The sequence below is a fragment of the Talpa occidentalis genome, unplaced genomic scaffold (assembly GCF_014898055.3).
Source record: "Talpa occidentalis isolate TD23 unplaced genomic scaffold, MPIMG_talOcc4v2.1 talOcc4.13, whole genome shotgun sequence".
Taxonomy (NCBI): domain Eukaryota; kingdom Metazoa; phylum Chordata; class Mammalia; order Eulipotyphla; family Talpidae; genus Talpa; species Talpa occidentalis.
In genome coordinates, this window is record NW_023601322.1 from 75693850 (window position 1) to 75717783 (window position 23934).

Consider the following 23934-nt stretch of genomic DNA (forward strand, 5'->3'; position numbering starts at 1 on the left):
TCTGCTGCACCATGCCGGTTGCTCCCTGGCTGGCTGGGGATCAAACTCATGCTGCAGAGGCTGTGAATTGCTTCATAGCGCTGTGCTTAACCTCTTGTGCCACCAGGGAGGCCCCCTTGATCTCATTTATTGAGTTCTTCACATCTGACTCTCTTTTTTTTTTTATTTTTTTATATATATATATTTTTAATTTTAATTTTTTTATTTTTATATTCCCCAAACAATTGCAACCCCTTTATTTTGACCCCAATCCCTCCCCCCCGCCCCCCTCCCCTCATAAAGTGTCTCTGGTTCATAGTTGTTTGTTGATTATGATTTTCACTTTCTTATAGATATTCATTTTCCTGGTCCCTTATGTAAGTTTTCTAGATTCCTGCTATGAGTGAGACCATCCAGTATTTTTCTTTTTCTTTCTGGCTTATTTTGCTGAGCATGATCCCTTCCAGCGCCATCCATGTTGCTGCAAATTGCATGTGTTTATCTTTTTTGAATGCTGAGTAATATTCCATGGTGTATATGTACCACATCTTCTTGATCCAGTCATCTATTTTTGGGCATTTGTGTCTCTGTTAGTTTCTTATTTATAGTTTCAATTTCTATTTTCTGTTCAACAATTTTATTTCTGAACTCAATGAACTGTTTTTTGTTTTTTTTTTGAGTTTGCCTGTATCTCTTTGAATTTCTTCAAGAGAGTTATTTTGAATTCTGTTATCTATTATGTTGTAATCTTCCACATGTTTGTCATTTGAGATTTTGGAGAGTTGTTTTCTTTTTGCTATGTCATATTACCTTGAAGTCTCAGGCTGCCTAGTGGTATATTCTCCTGTCTGCCTATTAGACAAGTTTACTACTTTTTGATTCTTTTTTTTTTAAGGATTTATTTATTTATGCATACAAGAGCTGGGGTATAGGCCAGAGGTGTAGGGGGTGAGAGGATTCACGAGAGCAAGAGTGGGGAATAGAATAGGCAGATTGACTGAAGTACACTGCTGAGGGGAGCAGTGGGCAATTCAGGAGAGGTCTGCCATGCCATGTGGGTTGCTCCCTTGCTGGCTGGGGGATTGAATTCCTGCTGCAGAGGCTACAGACAGCTTCATAGGTTGCGTCTTAACCCCCTGCACCACCAGGGAGGCCCCCTTTTGATTATTTCTGGATCTAGTTGAAGATCTGGATCAGCAACTTGAACTGAACTATTTATCTTTTACTTTTCCAGCAGATGGTGCTAAGATTGCATTTATCTATTTTTTAGGTTACTGCTAACTGCGGTATGTGCCACAAGGAGGTAGTGGTTGAGATTTTGCTATGTGAGTGAGGTGGGGAAAAGGGACAGAGGGGGTTAGATGTTGTGGGGATATACTAGGGGATGTCTGATTGGTGTGCATTGCTGTAACTCCTCATCTTTGGGGTCCCAGATCTGAGATTTAGCAACCTATTGACTGTTAGTTCAGTTCATGGTACCAGTACAGATCCTATGGGCTAGGAGAGGGTAAATGTAGTCTACAGTGCTTTCCCTGTTGTTCTTTTTGTTTGGGTCCTCCTACTCGATGTAGAGCACCTCATTTCCTCCATAATGGGCTTCACATGGACCAAAGATGTGGGTCTCTGTACCATATCTACTCTCCCTTCCCTAGAGTCTTGGGTTGGGCTGGTAGCCTTGTGATCTCTGTTGTCCCCCAGACCATTGTCTCTGTGCATTTCTTTATACCTACCTTCTGTCACACAGATGTGTGGATGTCTGTGGCATCCCTTCTAAGGCAGTCAGTGTTGGTTTCTGAGGTGGAGATACTGTAAGATTCTCTCAGTGTTGTTCTCTTCCTCAATAACCGATGCTTTTGTGAGAGAGAATGCCCCCTGTTGTCATCTTGGTGTCATCTCTGAGAAAATCTTGAAAGCAGTAAGAAAAATGTCTTGTCACTTACAAAGAAATTCAAATAAAATTATGAACTCATTTCTCATCAGAAACAATAGAAGGCAGAATGTAGTGAAAGTAATATATTTAGTGTTCAAAGGAAAAAAAAAAAAAAACCCTGTCAATCCAGGGCCATAAATACTGAAAAGTTGTATTTCAAAAATAAGGCAAAATAAAAACATTCCAGATAGACAAAAACACAGAGAAATTGTGTTATTAACAGACCCATTTTACAATAAATAGTAAAGTATTTCAGGCTGAAAGCAAGTAACTGAAAGCAAGCAATTTGAGAGTAATTGAAACATACAGGAAAACACAAAGAACACTAGTTAAGATAGTTATATAATTGTAAAAGGCAATATAAATTCAAATTTTTCTCCTTTCTTCTATTAAACAAATTTTTTTTCTAAGATTTATTTATTTATGCATTCAAGAGCTGGAGTACAGACAGATGCAGGGGCTGAGACAACTCACCAGAGACAGAATGGGGTGCAGAACAGACAGATGTACTGAAATACACTGCTGAGGGGAGCAGCGGGCGAGACAGGAGAGGTCTGGGGCTTGGAACACTGTTAGGATAAGCTAAGCAAAGCCCTTAGAGGAAATCCTGGAATAGGATCACAGTGACTGACCAACGAAGTTCCCATTTATAGTTATCTATGTAACTGGTGTCTGTTGGAAGACACTATTTAAATCAAAATATTGACATGTCTCCTGAGATGCCATGCCCTGGGAGTTAAATTTGTACTGATTGATTTGGTAAAGGGCAGCATAGGAAAAAAAAGTAGGAGGCTGCAAAGGCAAAATTCTCCTCTGCCTATGCAAACATTGGCCTTCCTTTTGTCCCTTCTCACTTCCATGTGGGCACTCTTAAGCAATAGCTGCACTTAAGGACTTAGTTCCTTTAAGAATATCTTTTACTCCTGGAAAAACATTTAGTCCTGAGATCCACAGTGGTTAAACAACAATAAAATCTTCAGAACTCGTTGGTTAACTGAAGGATATATAGAAAAGAAAACCTGAGTATATAAATCTGCTTTTAGCTCAATAGAGTGGCTTATAGTAGCCAATAATCCATTTAAGAACTATTAGAAAAACTGGGCAAAAACAAAAAGAAACTATCAATACTTGAAAAAATAATATGAGATAATGAATCAGACAGGACATGGGGATCTACACTGAAGAAAGCTGAGAAAGTAGTTGATACCACTCTTTCTGTCATAGGATTTGGAGTTTGCCAATTCTCAGGGATGTGCATTGGCTTACAAAGTTATGGGTGTCAGAAAAATCATCAGAATTTTAAGCAAACTTAGGAGTACAAATACAGAATTTGTGGTTTGGGACTGCTAAGGGAGCCAAGATGTAAGGCAGCCAATATTCCTGAGATATGACTGACATATAGGAGAGTAGCCAATATCAAATATTGGCTGTCCTCTTAAGACATGTATTGAGGAAGCTATGTAGGAGAAAAGGCTAGCAAGTGGAGCCAAAAGCAGCAAAGAACTACAGTGAAAGTCTTGAAAATCTCAGCATATTCAGGAATTCATGACTTATTGTTCAATAGATAACTAAGGAGCACCCTGGACATTTAGTTGCAACCCAAATGGCTTAACCCTAGTAGTTGGGGAAGAAAGAGAAGCCCCAGACAAAGATCATAAAAGCTTTTCAAGTTGACTCAAATTCTCATTGGGTTCAGATAACTCACCACCCTTCTTCAAGCAAGAAACCTCCCAGGAGGAAGAAAACATAATCCAGATCATCAAAATTCTCATATGTAATGCCCACATTAATTCAAACTTGTCATGTGCGGCAAGCAGCAGGAACAAGGGAAAAATAGATAACAGAAACAGATATACATTTGGTCTAAATATTGGTGCTGTCACTAACTGTAAGATAACAGTGATTATTAATGTATTCAAGAAAATACATGACGAAATAAAGAATTCCAAGTGGCAATTGCAGAAAAGAAATGTATGATAACTAAAATTTAAAGGCAATGGGTTTAATGGCAGACCAAATTCAACTACGATTTTGTGATCTGAGAGAGAGGTCAGTAGCAAATATCAAAACAAGTGAAAAACTAATAACAATGAAAGAATATAATATCAACATTTAATAACATGATGGGGAAGAGAGTGGACCAAAAGCAACACGTGAAGAGATATTGGCTGGATTTTTCCAAAGATGCTGAAGGACATAAAGTTACAGGATTAACTGTAACATAAAGTGTAACATTAACTGTAACATAAAGTCACACATAAAGTGTGACTTCATAGAGTAGGTTATATAACAACAAAAGTAACTTAGGTACATTGTAAAAAAGACGCTGAATGCCAGAAATAAAGAATCAATCTTAAAACCAGTCACAGAATAAATGACACATTTCCTTCTACAGAACGGATAGAAGACAGAGGTTGTGACATGATTTCTCTAAAGAGCTGAAAGAGAAAAACTGCCAACTAAGATTTCTAGACAAAACAAAATTATCTTAAAAGTGAAGGTGAAATGAAGACATTAGCAGGCAGAAAAAAAACAAAACAAAACAGAGACTCTGTCATGAACAGAAATGCACTAGAAGAAACACTTAAAGGGAGCTCTTCAAGCAAAGGAAAACTGGTCGTAATCCAGTTGGGAAGATAAAATTGTAGGTAGGAATGAAGATGAAAAGAATGGGCAAGACACACATAAAACTAAATGAATATTGAACACAAAAAATAATAATAATAAAACTAAAATTCAAGATAATATTTTTTAAAAAAGATTTTATTTATTTATACAAAAGCTGGGGTATAGGCCAGAGGTGTGGGAGGGTGAGAGGATTTGCCAGAGACAGAGCAGGGAGCAGAACAGGCAGATGGACTGAAAGCACTGCTGAGGGGAGCAGCGGGCGCTCGAATTGGTGCTGCAGAGACTGGGATAGCTTCACAGCACTGCGCTCAACCCACTGTGCCACTGGGGAGGCCCACAAGATAATAATTTTAAAAGGCAGAACAAATAAAAGGTGATAAAAGATTGGGAAATTAAAATGATAAAAATAATGTTTATAATGGACAGTGTGGAGGACTAGGGTGTCTTGGTGGTGGGTGTGGTATGGTGACACATCTGAGAAGTGAGATTCTGTGCTTCTGAATCATGTATGGTGTTTTAAATCAATGTTATCTCAAAAAAAAAAAAAGGCGTATTAAAAGCAAGGTAAAAAAGAAGTTTTAAAAAAGGAGCACGTAAAGGTGAACAATGGAAATCAAATTATTATTTTATTTGAACATAAATTAATTGGTAGACAAACCCAAATACCAAAATATACCACTAATTATAACATATAGAAACATATATAAAATTTTAGGAAATTTTAAACATACCTCTTACAAAGTGATAGAACAAAACAAACATCAGTAAAGATAAAATCAATCTGAGTAAGATTATATGAGACTCACCGACATATATGAGACTCTACAATTAACAGTGTTAGAATACAGACTCTTTCAAGTGTATCTTGAAAACTTGCCAATATTGGCAATATCCTGGGTCACAGTTTAGAATATTGAAATAAGTCCTAGTATATTTTATGACCACTGTAGAATTAAGCTAAAAATAACAAAAAAATCTAAAAAACTTCTAAATACGTTTATAAACATGCTTCAAAATGTCTGTCAAATTTTAATTATCATTATGTCAAAGGGAAAATAATAATAATAAAAACATTAGAAAATATTTTAAACTGAATAATGATGAACACATCATATCTAAGAAAAAGCAAGTACTGGAGGCAATATGAAGATAAGGGAACCCTTGCACACTATTGGTGTGAATGTATATTTGTCCAGCCATGAAGGAAAACAGCATGGAGATTTTTCAAGAAGTTAAAAATAGAAATTCTGTATGATCCAGTTATCCCACTCCAGAGTATTTACCTAAAGAATACGAATACACTAACTCAGAAAGATATATATGTTTCCATGTTCATTGAGGCATTGCGTACAATGAACTAGAGCAGGAAATCAGCTAAGTGCCCACTAACAGATGATTGCCTAAAGGAGATGTGGTTTATATACACAATGGAATGCTACTCAGCTATTGAAAAAAGATGAAATTTGGCCATTTGTCACAATGTGAATGGACCCAGAGGGTATTATGCTCAGTGACATGTCAAGTGGAGAAGGACAAACACCGTGTGATTTCACTTACATAGGGCATGTGAAAAACCAAAACAAGTGAACTAAATAAAACAACATACAACTGAATTAGGGAAGGGGAAAGTGGATAAAAGGCAAAAGGGATAAATATGCATTTGAATAATACTTCATAGTTTATATTATTCATTCAGACTGCTGACTACATTTGGTGTTTGTATGGATTTGACACTACTCGAAATTACATTTTATCTTACGGGTTTCTACAACCTGTATGCTGTAAAAGTTCCTCTGTGCAGTATTTTTCAGAATTGAGAAATCTGTGGTGTATATATACTTTACATACATATAAAGTATGTATATACTTTATTTTTTTTTTAATTATTTATTTATTTATTTATTTATTTGTTTGTTTGTTTGTTTTGTTTATACAAGCACTGGGCACAGTCAGAAGCGCGGGAGGGTGAGAGAATTCACCAGAGACAGAGCAGGGAGCAGAGCAGGCAGAAGGACCAAAGCACACTTCTGGGGGGAGCAGCGGGCGGCAGGAGAGGTCTGCACGCCATGTGGGACCCTCCTCTGGTGGCCGGGGAGCAGCCGGGGATCAAACCAGCGCTGCAGAGGCTGCGGGCAGCTTCGCAACCCGGAGCTCAACCGCTGCGCCACCGGGGAGGCCCCTAAAGTATGTATATACTTTATATATTTTAAATATAAAGCGAGAGGGTTATAAAAAAGTTTTTATAACACTACTGTGCATAATGATTATACATGATAGATGCATGCAAACTTTTTCATTGAACAATATCATGATTCAGGTTTGTTTCACAATGAAATTGTTCTTGTGTGATTAAAAAATTGACAGAATGACTATCAGTAGGGGTGTATAATTAATTACAAAGTGTGAATATCTAAAGTTCTTACTGTTCTTATTTTCACTAAACACACAAATGTCTCTTTTCTATTTATTTCAGGGTATTCACATGTGAAAGCACTGATACTGTACAACTGGACTTTCAGGAAGCTAATGGGACACACTGAACAAAATCACACAGAATCAGTGGCAAATATCAAAAAAGGTCACAAATGTCAACCTATAGAACCATGTGGTATTACCAAAGCTCATCTACCTCTCTATTGTGTATTCCCAGAAAAAAGAAAATTAAATCAATATGCACAGTTGATCCTTCTTTCAGAGCTATGCTTTATAAATAACAAAATTTATATGATCTTGGCTCTGTAGTAAGATAAAGACTGTAAAACATTTTTGGGTATATTTTAGGAGTTTTTGTGCTAACACATCTGCACATTTTTAGTCACTTAGATGTATCTATGAAATATGGTTTTTCATTCAGCGCTGTGAAGCTGTCCGCAGCCTCTGCAGTGCGGATTTGATTCCCGGCCAGCCAGAGAGATACCCACATGGTGCAGCAGACCTCTCCTGTCGCGCCCACTGCTCCTCCACTCGGCAGTGCTTTCAATCCATTTGCCTGTTCCGCTCCCCGCTCTGTCTCTGGTGAATCCTTTCACCTTCCCGCACCTCTGGCCTGTACCCCAGCTATTGTATAAATAAAATAAATCTTAAAAAAAAAATATCATTTTTCCCTGTTAGCCAGCAGTTTGAGAGAGAATTTTTTTGGATATTCCTCAATATTGTTACTCCTTATACACAAGTCTGTCCTGAATTTAAACAGTGAAGAGAACGTTGCTAAAGCTAATGAATCCTAATTATGGAGAGTAAGTCTGCTAGTGACATAAGCCAATGAACATTTCTGTAGTTTATGTTAGGCATCTATAAACCTTCTAGTTTTGTGGGATGGGGTGGATTAGCTCTTGTCTTTGCTCCTATTTCCTTTAAATCATTCTATTCTTTGCCTGCATGATGAGACTCTTTTTTCAGTGAAGGACCAGATTTAGCACAGAGGCTCAACAGATTCCTGGGATCACTTTACCCAGCAAAAGCATCTATAATTCATGGGAACACTATTTGACCTGAGAAAAAAAATTTTTTTTTAAAGATTTATTTATTTATTTATTTATACAAGCACTGGGTACAGTCAGAAGCGCGGGAGGGTGAGAGAATTCACCAGAGCCAGAGCGGGGAGCAGAGCAGGCAGAATGATGAAGTACACTGCTGAGGGGAGCAGTGGGTGGCAGGAGAGGTCTGCGCTCCGTGTGGGACCCTCCTCCGGTGGCTGGGGAGCAGCCGGGAATCAAACCAGCGCTGCAGAGGCTGCTGGCAGCTTCGCAATCCAGCGCTCAACCGCTGCGCCACTGGGGAGGCCCAACCTGAGAAAATTTTTGATGCCTTATTCAGGTATAATTTCATCTTAATACTTCCTGTTTTAATATCAGTTTAGACGGTAACCTCCCTATTTCATTTACTTGATGCTGTTACATATGTAGCACTGCAAAGATTCTGGACCTCAGTGCAAGGCATTTGATTTTAAGATTATTAGCCAGGATTTTCTTTCTCCTAGAGCAATAAATCATTTATAGAGCTAAAATACTTCAGAGTTGAATAAATGAACTCTCCTGAGAATACATGGGTATTTCAGCTGCCTAACTATATGAAAGGCATTGTGTGAGATGTAGAGGTATACAAAATGGTCCCTGCCCTCAGAAGCCTTCTGCATTCCTATTAAATTACATTGTCAAATTCAATGATGACTCATTGAGAATTTACTGTGAATAGGACATTTTACAAGACTATTTTACATTTTAATTTTTTTTTAATTTTTATATTCCCCATTTTATTTTTATATTCTCTGTGGAGAATATTTTATATTTTATATTCTCTATGGAGACACACACAGTGTGTGTCTGGTTCATAGTTGTTTGTTGATTGTGATTTTTTTCTTTCTTATAGTTATTCTTTTTCCTGGTCCCTTATTTAGGTTTTCTAGATTTCTGCTATGAGTGAGACCATCTGGTATTTTTCTTTTCCTTTCTGGCTTATTGCACTGATCATGATCCCTTCCAGCTCCATCCATGTTGCTGCAAATTACATGTGTTTATCTTTTTTGAATGCTGAGTAATATTCCATGGTGTATATGTACCACATCTTCTTGATCCAGTCGTCTATTTTTGGGCATTTGGGTTGTTTCCAAAGCTTAACTATTGTAAATAGTGTTGCTTTAAACATAGGGGTGCAGGTGCTCTTTGGAATTAATGTTTCTGTGTCTTTTGGGTAAATACCTGGGAGTGGAACTGCTGGATCATATGGAAGCTCTATCTTTAGTAGGTTGAGGAATCTCCACACAGCTTTCCATAAAGACTATTTTCCATTTAAACTATTGACTTTTTTCTGTTACTATTTTACAACTTGTACACTGTTCTTGTTCGCAAGATGATTAAGATCTTTTTTTCCAATAGTTTGAGATTTTTAGTGAAGTAATAAAACACATGAATATCACAAGCATTTATGGTTCTAAAAGAACACATTAAAGTACATTTTTGTCTCATCTTCTCAACTGGAAAGTCTATTAAGGCAATGACTCTGTGATATTCATTTTTTTGTAGTTCTAATGCCAAACCTAATCCGGCAGCTATTCCTTGTGATACACACTAAAGAGCTTACATGGCTACTGTGGGAAATAGACATGAAAGTTTGTTCTTTTAAAAGTGTGGTAAGTCACTATGGAGAGCTGTGTGGAGATTTCTGGACCTACTAAACATTTCTCAATATGAGAAAATTTTTTTCACTCTATTAAATTTTTCTCTTATGGTCCCTTCCTCCCTCCAAAACAATGTATTGCTTCTGAGTAATATGCAATTGAAGGCAAATATAGAATCTGTTAAATTCTATCAAACTATGAGTGTCTCATACATATTAAAATAAGGTAATCTCTGTAAAATAGTCAATCATTTCTTTTGCTTTTGCTTCTTGACAGTCTTCTCTGGAGATATGTAAATTATTGATTCCATCTGGTTTATTGCCATTGGGGTTGCTTGATGTTTATTTTTTGAAGGCAGGTGTAAATAAACCTAAGTTACTTCTGAGAAAAGCTGTGAAGTAAGGTCATAAACCTGAAGTGTAATTCTCCTCTTCCAGATGCCACCCCAGACAGAAGTTTATGTAGGGAAACATACAACATTCTGGGGTCTGCTGAAGTGATCAGCTGAGAGGAAATTATGAAGTCACAGGTATAAACAACTACTCTGAAACAGTCTTTCTAAATGGCAAAAAAACCTTAGCAGCATTATATATTTATTGTGGATCTCTCTCTCAATGTTACTTTCATAAAAAGTGTGTCCTTAGCTTGAGGTAGGCCTGATTGTGAGGTGTTTTTCTTATACTACTCTTCTTATATTCTTTCTCTACCTGCTATTCTTGTTTTCATCATCTTCTGACATGAAGTTGATGTGGCAAATTACGTAATTTCCAAACTAAATAGAAAGGAGGAGGAAAAATGATTATAAAATTCTCTTTCTAAATTAACCTATACAACAAGAAAGAACAAGACTAAAACCCTACTCATTTTCCAAATTCTACTCTAATCACATATAATGTATCACTTATAAATTAATGGTTTATTAGTTACTTATTGAATTATCATATGATTTATAATCTATTAGAAGCTAATATTGGAATGCAGAAATAGTCTGTTAGTACGTTTAAAACATGTCCATAGTTTCTGCACTGCTACATCGTACAAAATACATTTTGTGTTGGGCAATGGTTCAGGCATAATAAGCTCTGAGTATGGCTATTAGTGAGCACAAAGTAAATAATGTACCATGTAAAATATAGAAAATTGTTACATGTGCCATGATAATTTAGAGAAAAAAGTCAATGCTTATACTAACGTTTAAGTCTCAAAGATTTCCCAGTTAGTTATTTGTAGTAATTTTCTGTGACTCTTTTCTGGGATATTAAATTCTTATTCTCAGGTAGTCTCCACAAGATCTTTCAAAAAGCCATGCTAATTTCCTGAACCATGAAATCATTATGATTAACTGACTTTTTAGGAAAAAAAACATCTCAACATAGCCAAGGTGTGAAAAGGTACATGCATGTTTACATACACTTTGATAGAGGGTTATAGGCTGAAAGAACCAGATGGATGTGGGTTACCACCGATGCAGCTCTGAGAAAGTCTATTAACTTTTATCAGTCTCAGTTTTCCATGTGGAAAATGAGATTGTCGTGGGATTACTTAGAGGCTTAAATAAAATAAAGTATGCATAGGCTCCGTTGTAGCTGATCCTCAAGCAACGATAGCTCTCACTTCCATTCCATTTACATCTTCAGCCTCCAGGAGAAAGGATACTTAGTCTTTAGTGGGTAGTCGAAATCTTCCCCTCTCTCTTGTGAAAGCATCTGGTAGATAGTAGGTATGTGGTAAATGCGAGCTCCTTTTCAAATCGCCTTGTGCCTCCCAAACTGCTAGCCTGTGCCCGAGACTAAGACCTCTCAGATACCACCTGATTCCATCCGTTGGTCTGTGGAGCAGACCAATTTCTACTTCCTCATTTCTCACTTCAAAAGCAGTGTGTTATGCTGACATAGTGGACTGCAGAAGTATCTGCACATCTGGTTTAAACAACTATTTTCTGGGACAGACAAACATGGAACTATTTATACAGATATACATTTGAGAGGATGAAATTTTACAATTTGAGCCCTTGTTTGCAATTTATTTAATTTTTAAAGATTTATTTTTAAAATTTATTTATACATATAAGAACTTGGGTGTAACTGTTGGTGGGAGTGCAAACTGGTCCAACCACTATACAGAGCGGTGTGGAGATTTCTGGACCTACTAAACATAGAGCTTCCATAGGATCCAGCAATTCTACTCCTAGGTATTTACCCAAAGGACACAGAAACATCAATTCCAAAGAGCACCTGCACCCCTATGTTTATAGCAGCACTATTTACAATAGCTAAGCTTTGGAAACAACCAAAATGCCCAAAAATAGATGACTGGATCAAGAAGATGTGGTACATATACACCATGGAATATTACTCAGCATTCAAAAAAGATAAACACATGCAATTTGCAACAACATGGATGGCGCTGGAAGGGATCATGCTCAGCGAAATAAGCCAGAAAGAAAAAGAAAAATACCGGATGGTCTCACTCATAGCAGGAATCTAGAAAACTTAAATAAGGGACCAGGAAAATGAATAACTATAAGAAAGTGAAAATCAAAATCAACAAAAAACTATGAACCAGAGACACTTTTTGGGGGGTGGGTGGCGGGAGGGGAGGGATTGGGGTCAGAATGGGGGGGTTGCAATTGTATGGGGAATATAAAAATAAAATTTATTATAAAAAAAAAATAAAGAACTTGGGTGTAGGCCAGAGGTGCCGGGGGTGAGAGGACCAGAGAGAGTGGGGAGCAGAACAGGCAGACTGACTGAAGTACACTGCTGAGGGGAGGAACGGGCAAGACAGGAGAGGTCTGCAGAGCCATGTGGGTTAGCTCCCTGGCCAGGGATTGAACTCATGTCACAGTGGCTGGCAATAGCTTGATAGTGCTGAGACATTAACCCCTATGCCACCAGGGAGCCCCTCGTTTGCTTTTTAAACATCTTGTGTTGACCAAAATTAGAAAATCACCATTACAACTGTGGCTGAATGTAGGGCTCACAAAAAAGGATTTTCTTTTTAATTTTCAGGCCCAAATCTAAATGAATCTGTGTATTGCATTTTTAATAAAGTAAAGCTGGATTAGCAGACAGGAATATATTTTCACATCTCTCTTTTTTTTAGTGAAATCTTTTATTTTTTAAAAAAATATTTATTTATTTATATAAGAACTGGGGTACAGGCCAGATGCGCAGGAGGGTGAGAGAATTCACCAGAGACAGAGCAGGGAATAGAACAGGCAGCCGGACCGAAGACACTGCTGAGGGGAGTAGCGGGCGAGACAGGAGAGGTCTGCCGCGCCATGTGGGCATCTCCTTGGCCGGCCAGGGATGGAACTGTGCTGCAGAGGCTGTGGACAGCTTTATAGCATGGCGCTCAACCAGCTGCGCCACTGGGGAGGCCCCTAATTTCACATCTCTTATTCAGAAAATTTATATGCTATGTAACTCTATAAAGTTAAGTATCACCAGCCTCACATACTCTGCTTTATTTGGGTTATTCATCAATGGATGTGTGAATAAGAGTCTATTTTAAGACATTATTTAAAATAACATTTTAAAAGGGGTAATATATTTGAAGCTAATAAACCAATGTATTTTTTCATTCATCATAAATGCTCCCCACCAATTAAATGACTAATACTCATTACTTCAGGGGGCTGTTGGATATTTCTTAGAATAAATAAGTCACTGTTCAACTTTGAGCTTCAAAATTAAATTACTCCCAAGTTCACAGCCAGATTACAGTCTTGAGAATCAAGATTTGCTGGGAGGAATATGTTCTCAAAATTTCAAAATCTTTCACATGGCAGAGCCTAGATTTTTCCTCTCAGCCTCAGTGCACAGAGAAGGGCACTATCATGGAAGGTTCTGGTATGTGGGCAGAGGAGACTCTTTCAGTGCAGAGAGGACTCTGAGAGTCTGGAGGAGATGAAATTGTGGTAATACTGCCTGGGTTCCAGAGATGCAGTCATGTGCAGCTGCCACACAGGACTAAAGATGGAGGGGGAGGGAAGGATCTAGTAGGACGTGAGAAGTAGTAGGAGCATACACCACTTACCTATTTCAGACTGTGGTTCTATTAGGGTGGAAAGCAATTGAAGGGCAGAGAGAAAATGCACTGACTCTCAGGGGTAGAGACAGTCAAATGCACACCAAGCTGCTCTAGCCCAATCCAAAGTCAGTGAGTGAGGTCTAGACATATCCCCTCCTACCATTCACAATGCTTTCTGAACTTCACCTGTGGCAAGATGCTTCTCAGGGAGAAGAAAAAAGATGCCCTGAAAGATGAAGTACCTGCCCTCATCAAAAAAGTATTTTATTTTGAAAAAGATAGTAATACTGAATAGGCTATTTTGTGGTGTTTAGTGTTTGCTATTGAATGGAAAGTGGGACTATCGAAGAAAATGAGATAAGTCATATAAATCAGTTAATTTTGTAGATTTCTGAGATGTAACCTTTACTAACCTGTGGAGGACTAGTTAAGAGATTCTGGTTAACACCAAGCTCAGGGATCAACTCTATAAATTAGTAATTAGAAACATCAATTGCTGATTTACAAGATTAAATAGCATGTCAGAGTTTCCAAAATAGAAAATAGTCCTGTTTTCAGTTAACTCTGTAAAATGCTACTGAGTACTATTCGATGTTGTCACGTAGATCGCGTATGCTGTGACTCATGTTTTAGCAAAGGGGTAAAATAAAATTCATCATTTATTTAATAGATGAATCTCGCAAACGTAAGATGAATAAAATAAACTGGACACAGAAAGAGTACATTTCATATAAATTCACTTATAAAAAGGTAAAACTAATCCATTGTGTTAGAAATCAGAATAGTGATTACACTTAAAAATAGGGAATGTGGGTAGGGTAGGGTCTCAAAAGAGTCATAAGGACACTTCTGGAATTCAGGCAGTGTTCTAATTTTTAATCTAATTGTGAGTTTCATGGATATAGCCCCTTTGTGAAAATTCATTAAGCTGTAAATTTATGATTTTTTGTACATTATTATTATTTTATATATTTCAGTAAGTAGTTTGTATTAAAATATAGACGGAGAATTAAACAACCCTGGTATTTGACAGGGGAAATGTGGCCTTAAAGCATTCTTAGTCCCTTTAATTTTACAGAGGGTTAAATTGTCAACCACTGTTACACTGTTAAGATTGAAGTTAGAGTCTCTATAACCAAAACATTAAGTCAATAATAATGAATAAAAAAATACCAAAAATATGGTCACATATTAGAAGATGAGATTTGGCCACAAGAAGGAAAAAACTAGCAAGTGATCTTTCATCAGTATCACATCCTTGAGGTGAACATTACCTCTACCACCACCAGATCAGTGTTTCCTGTTGAGTACTAGTCCCTCATGTCAATGCACCTTGGAGCATTTCTCCCATATTATATTCTCCATAATAAAAATCTTTATCTCTGACTTTTGCAATGCTGATATATGTCATGATCCTTGATAATAAGATAAATCTTTTAAGATTTATTTATTTATGCATATAAGAACTGGAGTACAGGCCAGAGGTGTGGGGGGTGAGAGGATTCACCAGAGACAGAGTGGGAAACAGAACAGGTGGGTTGACTGAAATACATTGCTGAGGGAAGCAGTGGGTGAGTCAGAAGTCTGCTGTGCCACGTGGGCAGCACCCTGGGTGGGAATCAAACTCGTGCTGCAGTGGCTGTGGACAGCTTTATAGGTTGCTTTCTTAACCCTCTGCACCACCAGGGAGGCTCAATAAATAAATCTTAAAAAACAAACAAACAAACAAACTGGAAGCTACCAAGAAGCATTGAAATTGACTATTGGTAGTCAATATATTATACAAACATCTATCTACCTACTCATTTACTTACGTATATTTCTACTAATGTGAAATAGACCCAAATAAGCCTCAATTTTTAAAAATAGTGATCCATCAAGTAAATATTTGATTTAGGAACTTGGGGAACTTAGGAAGTAGAGGAAAACATAAGACCTGCCTTCAAAGACCTAACAATAAGAGAGGAGAGATGGTGGATATAAATAAATTATTAACAAACTTGGTAAGTGCAGTGATATAGATATGGAGAAGAGGAATTTTGTCCAGGTGAGAAGGAAAAGCAAGGCAATTAAATCTCTCTGATAAGGATTTTCATCAAAATGACAGAATTATTAAAGTAACATAGGACACATGCTAAACTTTATACAAAATTTCAGGGGAAAAATATACACATTCACAAGAATGGGTGACATCTATTATATGCATCACTACTGAAATGTTGTTGGAAGGTGCTTTTGTAATTTTTAGATTTAGAAAAAATGTTTAAATTTCTATAAATTTAATTACATAAACATTCCTACCATAGTGTCAGATATCAAGCTAGATATTGCATATAATTCAGATATGTAAATTGATCTTCACAATGACTTGAAATTTAGAAACCATCATAATAGCCTTAAAGATAAAGAAACCAAGAGTTATTGAATTTAAATTAGTTGCTCAAAGTCAAACTTGGAACTGATTGCCAGGCTGAGGACTGAGACTGAGGCTTGTCTGTATGCAATAACTTTACCTTTCAATACTATATCATGTAACTGCCCACAGTTCCTCAACACAAACATACCCATTGTATATGACAGAAATAATACATCAGTTACCAGCTACAGAAAGAAAAACTGAAAGACCGGGGGGGGGCGGTTTGAAAGAAATAATCCTGTGTCCTTCAAATAACTGCCTAGGCAAGCGGAAACCTGGTTCCATTAAGGAGTTAAAATATATAGCCTAGGTAAAGTAAATTAAAAGGAACTGTATGAATCAAGTGCAGTTAGATTTGGAAGAAGGTGAATTTATTATTCTGTACACCTTGGCATATGTGATTTATGTCAATTTGAAGCTTTATAGAGTAAAAAGTGCTGACAAACAAGTGAATCACTTTATTAATGTGCTATAAAAAGATAAATGAAGCTTAAGAAACTTTGTTTGCCTTAGACTCAGCACACAGGGAAGGCTGGCAAAGGTAAACACTCTTTGGGATGATCCATTCCATCTCTTGTTCAGTTTTTTATACGTAATCTTCTCTCTAGGTTTTCCAGGGGTATTAATTCTCCATATTCACACTTTCAAAGTAATTGGTTTCACTTTGACACATATCAAAATATTTAGCTAAGTTTCATTTATCCACCCTCAAACCTTCCTCTCATCCCTTATCCAAAGTCAGAACTCTTGAAAGGTAGACTCATAAGCTGTGCTTTTCTCAAGACTTTTAGTAAAAATACGTGAGAAATTTGTTTCTCCTAGAACAAATCAATACTATCTCAATGGAGTGCAGCAGCCTACCCACTGTCCAAAACCAAGTCCCTGTGAAGCTTCTTTGCAACATTAGAAATACATTTTTATATTCTTAGAGCTTTCTATTTTCAAGAGTTCCTTCTCAAAACGCAAATGCCCCAAATCATTACTAAATGAAAGTGTATCTAGGAAAATGGCAAACACATGACAGGACTTCTGGAAGGAATTCAGAGGCAACTCATACATTTTCTGATCAATGAAAAATTTCCTGAAGCCTTTGGCAATAAACTTTTCCAACTATTTCAGACACCAGACTGGTCTTTCCTTTTCCTGAGCATAAACTTTTCCCTCCAGGCCAGGAGAAATGGTACCCATGGACAGGAAATGTTCTGAAGAGAGGTAGGTATGCATTGAAGCCACACAAGAAAATAAACTGAAATCCTCATCTTGCTGTGCTGTTTTGGTCAGTACATCTTTATGCAAATTAGAAAAAGTCTCCTTCTCTGGGAGCAGAGTGCATGGTTTAGCAAATAGAAAAGCAGGGGAATTTAGTGATGGTTTGCAAGTGCTATGCTGGTGGGAAGGCTGCAGGGACTATGCCTGAGGGGAGAAACCACTTACTCTACAAGGGTGAACAATGATATAAGAGAAGAAAAAAGAAAAAAATAGAGAAACAGCTGGATTTCAGGCTCTGCTCCCATCTATGCCAGCAGCAATTGTGCAGAAACAGTACAACAATACATGGAGTTCTCTAAGACTGTTAGCTAAAAGAAAATTCCAATCATTCAGGCTGAGTTTTAATTACAAATTTCTAAAAAATTAATGCTTGCTTGATATTTTCTACAATCTATCTTAAAGTTCACTGAGGAAATGGATTGTTTTTATTCCGTAAGTGTATTTTTTGTTTCTTATGCTTCTGCCGCATACTTTGTACCCTACATATCAATACACACACAAAAAAACCCCTACATATCAATACACACACACCAACCCATCAAAGCCATGTACCCAGGCACACCTACACTCATAAGCACAGTCACACCCTTATACATACATGTGCATGTACTTGTACACATGCATGCAGAGAAACATAATCACCCACATGCCAACACACCAGCACAGTGTAAATTTTGCTTCCAAAAAAACACTAAAATGTGCTAAACCACATACTAACTGAATCCCAGAGCTATTTATTAAATGCTGAAATTTTAATTTCATTTTTTTAATGAATTTTAAAAATTTATTCATACAAGAACTGGGGTACAGGCCAGATGTGCGGGGTGGGGATAGGTGGGTGAGAAGATCACCAGAGACAGAGCAGGGAACAGAACAGGCAGACTGACTGAAATACACTGCTGAGGGGAGCAGCAGGTGAGACAGGAGATGTCTGCTGCTCCATGTGGGTATCTCCCCAGCTGGCTGGGATTGAACTCGCGCTGCCAGAGGTTGTGGACAGCTTCACAGCACTGCGCTCAACTGCCTGCACCACCAAGGAGGCCCAAGTTTTAATTTCTTTTCTTTTATCCCCAATTATTTCCATTCCTTTTGTCCACCATGGTTTATCAACTATTTGGCAGTAAAATCAAAAGTCATCTTAAATATAATCCAGTAACAATATTTTTTTTTTAAATAATAAATTTTATTTTTATATTCCCCCATACAACTGCACATGCCCCATTCTGACCCCCAATCCCTCCCCTCCCGGCCCCCACCCCCCAAAAAGTGTCTCTGGTTCATAGTTTTTTGTTGATTTTGATTTTCACTTTCTTATAGTTATTCATTTTCCTGATCCCTTATTTAAGTTTTCTAGATTCCTGCTATGAGTGAGACCATCCGGTATTTTTCTTTTTCTTTTTGGCTTATTTCGCTGAGCATGATCCCTTCGAGCGCCATCCATGTTGCTGCAAATTGCATGTGTTTATCTTTTTTGAATGCTGAGTAATATTCCAGGTATATATGTACCACATCTTCTTGATCCAGTCATCTATTTTTGGGCATTTGGGCTGTTTCCAAAGCTTAGCTATTGTAAACAGTGCTGCTATAAACATAGGGGTGCAGGTGTTCTTTGGAATTGATGTTTCTGTGTCCTTTGGGTAAATACCTAGGAGTGGAATTGCTGGATCATATGGAAGCTCTATGTTTAGTAGGTCCAGAAATCTCCACACAGCTCTCCATAGTGGTTGGACCAGTTTGCATTCCCACCAACAGTGCAGGAGAGTTCCTTTTTCTCCACAACCTCGCCAACATTTGTTGTTGCTAGTTTTTTTTAATATGTGCCATTCTCACTGGTGTAAGATGGTATCTCATGGTAGTTTTGATTTGCATTTCCCTGATTACAAGTGATGTTGAACATTTTTTCGTATGTCTGTTGGCCATTTGCATTTCCTCTTCAGAGAAGTTTCTTTTTAGCTCTTCTGCCCATTTTTTGACTGGGTTATTTTCTTTGTTGTTGTTGAGTCTCATCAGCTCTTTGCAGATTTTTGTGATCAGTCCTTTATCATTAGTGTTGGGTGCAAAAATGTTCTCCCAGTTGGTGGGGTTTCTCTTTGTTTTTGTTATTGTCTCTTTTGCTGTGCAGAAGCTCTTTAATTTGATGTAGTCCCAGCTGTTTATCTTTGCCTTCACTATCACTGCTTTGGGTGATGTATCTGTAAAGATGTCTTTGATGTGCAAATCCCGTAGTGTTTTGCCTATATTTCCTTCTATGTATTTTATGGTTTCAGGTCTTATGTCTAGTTCTTTAATCCATTTTGAGTTGATTTTTGTGTATGGTGTGAGGTAGTGGTCAAGCTTCATTCTTTTGCATGTAGCAACCCAGTTTTCCCAGCACCATTTATTGAACAAACTTTCTTTGCTCCAATGCATAGTCTTTGCTCCTTTGTCAAAGATTAGTTGACCATAAATCTGTGGATTTATTTCTGGATTTTCTATTCGATTCCATTGGTCTGTATGTCTGTTCTTGTTCCAATACCATGCAGTTTTGATGATTATGGCTTTGTAGTATAGTTTGAAGTCTGGGAGTGTGATGCCTCCATTTCCTTCTTTTTTTTTCAGTAGAGCTTTGGCTATTCGGGGTTTTTGGTGATTCCATATGAATTTCATCAATAATTGTTCTATTTCTTTGAAGAATGACATTGAAATTTTGATTGGGATAGCATTGAATCGGTATATTGCTTTTGGTAGGATGGCCATTTTAATAATGTTTATTCTTCCAATCCATGAGCAGGGGATGTCTTTCCATTTCTTTGTGTCTTCTTCTATTTCTTTTAACAGTGTTTTATAATTTCTTTGTATAGGTCCTTTACCTCTTTTGTTAGATTTATTCCCAAATATTTGATTTTTTTTGTTTCGATAATAAAAGGGATGGTTTTTTAATTTCTTCTTCTTCAGATTTATTTGTGTATAGGAAGGATACTGACTTTTGCGTGTTGATTTTGTATCCTGCCACTTTACTGAATTGATTGATAAGTTGAATTAGTTTTTCTGTGGAGTTTTTGGGGTTCTCTATGTATATTATCATATTATCTGCAAATAGTGATAGTTTGACTTCTTCTTTTCCTATTTGGATTCCTTGGATGTCTTTCTCTTGTCTTATTGCTCTGGCTAGGACTTCCAGTATTATTTGAAAAGCAGTGGTGAGAGTGGACATCCTTGTCTTGTTCCAGATCTTAATGGAATTGCTTTCAGCTTTTCACCATTGAGGATGATACTGGCTGTTGGCTTGTCATAGATGGCCTTTATGATGTTGAGGTATGTTCCTTGTATCCCAAGAATTTCAAGGGCTTTTATCATGAATGGGTGTTGCACTTTGTCGAAAGCTTTCTCAGCATCTATTGATATTATCATATGGTTTTTATATTTCTTTTTGTTGATGTGTTGGATAATGTTGATTGATTTTCGGATGTTAAACCATCCTTGTGTCCCTGGAATGAATCCTACTTGGTCGTGGTGAATTATCTTATGGATACATTGTTGGATTCTGATAGCTAAAATTTTATTGAGGATGTTTGCATCAGTGTTCATTAGGGAGATTGGCCTGTAGTTTTCCTTTTTTGTGTTGTCCTTATTCGGTTTTGGTATTAGTGTAATGTTGGCTTCATACAACATGTTTGGTATTATCCCTTCCTTCTCAATTTTTTGGAAGAGTTTGTGAAGGATAGGCACTAATTCGTCTCTGAATGTTTGGTAGAATTCATTTGTAAATCCTTCAGGTCCTGGGCTTTTGCTTCTGGGAAGGTTTTTGATTACCATTTCAATTTTGCTGCTTGTAATTGGTCTGTTTAGGTGTTCTATTTCTTCTTTATCTAGCTTTGGGTGATTGTAGAGTTGTAGGAATTTGTCCATCTCCTCTAGATTGTTGAACTTGTTTCCATATAGCTGTTCATAGTAGTTTACTGATTATTCTTTTGATTTCTGCTGTGTCCGTTGTGATTTCTCCTCTTTCATTTATGATCCTGTTTATTTGTGCTTTCTCCCTTTTTTCCTTTGTGATCCTGGCTAGGGGTTTGTCTATTTTATTGATTTTTTCAAAGAACCAGCTCTTGGTTTCATTGATCTTTTGGATTGTTTTTTTAGTTTCAATTTCATTTATTTCTACTTTGGTTTTTATTATTTCTTTTCTTCTACTGGTTTTGGGGTTTATTTGTTGTTCTTTTTGTAGATCTTTGAGCTTCGAGATTAGGTTGTGTCTTTGAGTTCTTTCTTGTTTTTTGATGTGAGCTTCTATTGCTATATATTTTTCCTCTTATTACTGCTTTTGCTGCATCCCATACATTTAGGATATTATTGTCCTCCTTGTCATTCAATTCAAAGAATTTTTTAATTTCTTCTTTGATCTCCTCGTTAGTCCAGTGGTCTTCCAGTAGTGTGGTTTTTAATCTCCATAGGTAGAATAGTTCCTTGCCTTCTTTATGGTTTATTTCTAGTTTGATGCCTTCATGGTCAGAAAAAATGGTTGGTATGATTTCAATCTTGGTGTATCTGTTGATGTTTGTCTTGTGCCCCAGTATGTGATCGATCCTGGAGAATGATCCATGTGCGCTTGAGAAAAATGTGTACTCCGTTTTTTTTGGGGTTTAATGTTCTATAGATGTCTGTTAAGCCCAATGCTCTAGTCCTTATTTAGAGCTTTAGTTTCTTATACTTATTTTTTGTCTTGTTGATCTATCCATTGTTGATAGTGGTGTGTTGAAGTCTCCCACTACGTATGTGTTTTCTCTGATGTCTGTTTTCAGAGAGGACAACAGTTGTCTGATATATTTGGGTGCTCCTTCGTTTGGTGGGTATATGTTACTGAGTGTTATTTCTTCTTGAGTATTGTCCCCTGTCATAATGTAGTGACCATTGGGGTCTCTTTTTATTTTTTGAGTTTGAAGTCTGTTTTATCTGATTAAGTTAGCTGTTTCTGCTTTCTTTTTTTTGGTCCATTTGCTTGTAGGATTGTTTTCCATCTTTAACTTTGAGCCTATTTTTTATCTTTGTAGCTAAATGTGTTTCCTGAGACAGCAAAAGGTTGGGTTTTGTTTCTTAATCAGGCTGCAACTCTGTGTCTTTTTATTGAAGAGTTTAGTCCATTTATTTAGAGTTAATATTGATATGTTAGCATCTGTATTTGCCATTGTGTTTTGTCTTCCTTTGATTTTATTTATTTATTCTTTTAATAACTTTTTTTTTTGGTCTTCTTCATTGTTATTCGTCCCTCTGAGGTTCTGGCTTTAGGATTCCTTGTAGTATTTTTTGGAGTGGGGTTTTAGTCGTAATGAAATTCCAGAGTTTCTCTTTGTCTAGAAGGTCCATATTCTTTCTTCAAGAGGAAGGAGAGCTTTGCGGGATAGAGTATTCTTGGTTGGCATCTGTTTTCTTGGAGTCTGTTGACTATGTCCTCCACTCTCTCCTTGCCGTAAGTGTTTTTAGAGAAGTCTGATGTCAGCCTGATTGGTTTTCCTTTGAATGTTATCTGTTTCTTCCCTCTTGTCAGCTTCATTATTTTTTTCCTTGTCCTGGATTCTTGGGAGCTTTACTATTATGTGTCTTGCTGTGTTTTTCCTTTCATCGTGAAGTTTGGTGTTCTTCTTGCTTCTTGTATATCAATTTTTCAGCTCCTTCTTGCATTTGGGAAGTTCTCTTCAATGATCTCTCTGGAATATTTTCTCGTTCCTACTCTCTCTCCTCTCCTTCTGGAATTCCTATAACTCTTATATTTCCTTCCTCATGGAGTCAGATAGTTCCGAAGTCTTTCTTCGTTCTTTTTCCTTCGTACTTCTCTTTCCTTTTCTGTTTTGGTTCTTTTTATTTCTGTGTCTTCAAGAGTACTTATTCGTTTCCATTTCATCTATTCTGCTTTCCTTGCTTTTCCAGAGTTCTTTAGTTCTCATTAATTCTTTGATCTCTTGCATTTCTTTTACTTCCTCTTTAGGGACTCAATTTCATTCTTCTGACATTGTTTTCCCTCTTTAGGGACTCAATTTCATTCTTCTGACCATTGTTTTTCCCTCTTTAGGGACTCAATTTCCTTCTTCTGATCATTGTTTTCCTTTATGACTTCTGTCACTTTTTTAATCAGGGCAATTTTAAATTCTCTTTCTGGAAGGCTCAGAAGTTTTCCAAGTTACTGTTGTTGCAATCAGGAGGGTGGTTTTCTTTTTGTGGTGTGCTTCTTTCCTGAGGTGTTGTTAGGTTTGCGTGTGGTTCTTCTACTCCTACTGTCTGTTTTCTAATTTGTCGTATGCATTGGGACACTGTGTTGCTCGGACTGGCCGTCATCTTGGGTGAACTTCTCCGCTCCCCTCTGGCTCCTCCAGGAACCATCTCTGGCTTCTGGGAGCTTTCTGCTGGTTTTAGGCAGTCTTTACTGAAGAAATGTCCCTGTTCTAAACTGGCGAAGTGTGACGCAGTCCCTGCGCATCTGGTCTCAGGCACACTCTTCTGTGTGCCCGGTCTGCCCCGGACGTGGGTGCCTGCTCCCTCTGTGGGCTCAGACTGCTGGTTGGAAGGGGCCTGGCGTGGGCTAACTTCCCA

General features: G+C 37.3%; 1 long non-coding RNA gene across 4 annotated transcripts in view; it reads right to left on the reverse strand.

The window, feature by feature from the left end:
- The window catches only part of LOC119242739 (uncharacterized), a 128811-nt gene that overhangs the window by 71383 nt on the left and 33494 nt on the right, over positions 1 to 23934 (reverse strand). For 3 of the 4 annotated variants that reach the window (XR_005124551.2, XR_008551480.1, XR_008551481.1), the window contains exon 2: positions 1710 to 1884. This is a non-coding gene — a long non-coding RNA (uncharacterized LOC119242739). Of the gene's footprint in view, positions 1 to 1709; positions 1885 to 10360; positions 10421 to 23934 lie in introns of those variants that run through there. The other variant, XR_008551482.1, reaches the window with a different exon arrangement.